The following is a 3,500-nucleotide window of genomic DNA, read 5'->3' as shown; positions in this document are numbered from 1 at the left end:
GATGTTCCTCGCTCCCTCTTTTGATTGTTATATTGAAGTCTTTCTCCTCTAATTCTCTTTATAAATGACACGACTATAGCAAGCACACATTTCTCTTTACTCCTTCTCCCTCTATGAAACATTCTCCGATTCACAGGGTGTCCTTCTCCTTGCTGTGCTCGGTGCTGTGTATTATATTCGGTGCTGTGTATTATATTCGGAGCTATGTTCGGTGCTGTGTATTATATTCGGTGCTGTGTATTATATTCGGAGCTATGTTCGGTGCTGTGTATTATATTCGGTGCTGTGTATTATATTCGGAGCTATGTTCGGTGCTGTGTATTATATTCGGTGCTATGTTCGGTACTGTGCTCGGTGTTGTGCACTTTATTCGGGGTGTTCACAGGCTGGGAAGTGACGTGATCCTTCCTGATGTGGCCACAGGACTCCGGGGGCCCCAAATACCTCATTGTGGGAAGGTTTGCTGAGCTGCCACCGCTCATTACTCCGCGTCTGTTGGGAGATCGGCGCCCATAGGGAACGTAGGGATCACAGTTCTGCTGATCAATGACTGAGCGCTAATATCGCGCTGTGTTCGCCTTCTGTTTCTGCAAATACTTAAAACAATTACTAATGGCGAGAAATCAAGTTTAATCCGAAGCGCTGAGCTTGTTTCTTACAAAAATTCGCTTTTATGTTTTATTCCTTTTTTTTTAAATCATAAAAGCAAATTGTATGTTTCCAGAAAATAGATTATCGTGCAGGAGAATGGACAGGTAGGTGCAGAAGTGAGACACATCTTGATGATCAGGGCCAGCTGTCACCCGAATGAACCTCTGTTGCAGATCTGAGGGGCCCCGGTGAGTTTTTGGCAAGCCCGGGCTGTATTTCACATCCAGTCATTCTCTCTCCTTGGAATCCTCGGCTGCACCGTCATCTATTCTCTTTTATTTTGTGGCTTTTATTAACATGAGTGCAAAGTATTATAACCGGAGCCAAGTACGACGGAGACATTCCCAGATTTGGACTTTCTTGTTTTGGCTTTATAATGAGTTGAATCCATGACCAAGACAAATGGGCTTGTGAGGTGTTGTGGGGTCTGGGGACCAGAGGGGTCATAGACCAGGACTGACCGAGGCTGAGGGGGCTCATAGGGCACAGAGGGTGGCTGGAGGTGCACATGTGGTCATACATTGCATGGGCACACACATGTGAACTGATGCCCCATCCGGCATGCCAACCTCACCCACAATCCTTCCACTTTCTGCAAGGAGTAACAGGTGGGAGAGGTTTTGTAACCTGCTTGACCTGCTGACTTTGTGTATTAAAGGAGAACTCCAGGCAGAATTATTCTTAACCTTTGCAGTGGGGCCACCCGGCACTACAAGGGACGGTTTTTGTCTAGATGCTAAAAAAAAAAAAGAAAAAGTTATAATCACCCAATCCTTGAACCGGCTAGCTCTTAGACAGTTCCCTGGAGCTTCTCTGCCCCCTCTGCTGCAGCAGTCTAAGGTCCAGTAAATCATCAGGTTCTATACACTGATGGGAACTGATCAAAACTGGAGCAGACAGAATCTGGGACAGTCGCCCATGGCAACCAATCAGCTTCCAACCTGAAGAGAGAAGCTGCAAGGGCTAAGAATACCAGGGGCATCCCGAGGCTGGGTGTCACCGGGTCATGACGTTAGGAGCATGCGTGTGCGATGATGTCATCGCACATACGCGGTCATCTTATTGACGCCTGCCGGCCGCCATCCTGGTGGTGGACGCCGGCAGGGAGAGGAGGGGACACTGTCGGGTCCGTGACTGAGTGTCCGACTTTTCATAGGGGTGACACCAAAATGACTGTCAGTCATTTTGGTGTCACCCCTCTAATGGTGGCACCCAGGTACGAGCCTCACCCAACCCCCCCACGTGACGCCACTGAAGAACACTTTTGCCCCAAGATCTTCTTTAGGCAGTCCATACATGTTACAATCTGACTGTTCAATCTCCATATAAGTGGCGCTTTTCAGCCAATATCACCATCCAAAGTAGAAAATGAAGCAATCTACAGCCTACCAATAGGAATGACCACCAGAATCCGGTCGTTTGTGAAGTCAAAGCTGGTAGTGGAAAAATATGATTGTCCATTGATGGAGTACAATGAAAGTGGAACTGAAGGAAAGGTGTCACCTGTGTGCAAGGCTCCAGTGATACATTATATATATATATATATATGTATGTGTGTGTGTATATGTTTGAAGGCTAATTGATTAGCCTGTATTTGTGGGAGGAGTCCGTTCCCTCCTCACGCACATAAAACGGGCAGGTAGACTCAAATGGGCACGGCTTTCGTCAGCATGACCCGCCCACCCGGTCCCGTCATTCAAAGATTTCACAGAGTATGCCCCCTCATTGGCATACTGTCCATCCGGATCAAGGCACACCTCAGGTCAGTATTGGGTTACTCGCCCTTATGGCAAATGGATTCCGAACACAAATATATAGTATGAAAGTCACTGGTCTGTACTCAGGAGTTTCCAGTATATACAGTCTCTTTCAGTAGGGTGCTTTCTCCCTATTCAACAAAACAGCTTCTGGCAGCAGTAACACAAAATAAAAAGGGCCTACTCCAACCTAGGAGTCTAACTATCAGTACTTTCCCTGACTACTTCCTACTGGGGCGGCTATTCCAGCTTCCAGTACCAAAAGAAGCGTAAAGAAACACACACAGTCTTCAACATACAACTTTTTAGTCAGCCCTTAGCCCAGAGGTATTCAGACGCTCTCCATGTATGCATCCATCCATCCATCCATCCAGCCCAGAATGGATCTCTCTCTGAGCTCTCTCCCCCTCTCAGTCACTATCATGTGCAGGCTAATTAATAGAGAGAGGAGGTGTACCTGTTGGGGCAAGGCTTAACTCCTTCCTAGCCAGGGAAAGTTGCCCTTCTCAATCTTTCACTGACATACACAGAGTCATATACCCTGTCACAATAGATATACACTGAGTGGCCAGATTATTATGACCACCCCATCAGTACTTCGTACCATCTGCCCATCTTGGACAGGCAGATCGTACTTGCGATAACCGATGACCGCAATGCTGAATGGGCAGTGTCCGCTTGCGCCCACACGGGCCCGTGCGGCATTTATCTTACGAACATGCCACACACCCGCCGACAATCGTAGGATTCTCGGCAGGTTTTCGAACATGTTCCTAAGATAAAATTTGTGCGACCTTACAGGGATTTCCCGCGATTATCGTACGATTATCGCAAGGTGTGTGGGCACCTTTATACTGGATCTGCCGTGAATTTTAATAAAGTCTGAAGCATTGGAATTCTCTGGATAGTGCGGTCTGTTCGTATACTACTACATCCCGAGGTGGAGGCGCACCTATTAGACCACCACCTGGGGAGTCCTGATGGTGGCTAAGGAATTGGAGCGGTGAGATTTCCTTTCGCTACGCCATATACATTATGTATGTAATCTGAAGCCATAACTTTAATCACAACCTTAATATATAAGATATGTTA

This window comes from Nanorana parkeri, unplaced genomic scaffold (assembly GCF_000935625.1).
Source record: "Nanorana parkeri isolate BGI_ZX_2015 unplaced genomic scaffold, ASM93562v1 scaffold2525, whole genome shotgun sequence".
Classification (NCBI taxonomy): Eukaryota; Metazoa; Chordata; class Amphibia; order Anura; family Dicroglossidae; genus Nanorana; species Nanorana parkeri.
This window is presented reverse-complemented; position numbering follows the sequence as displayed.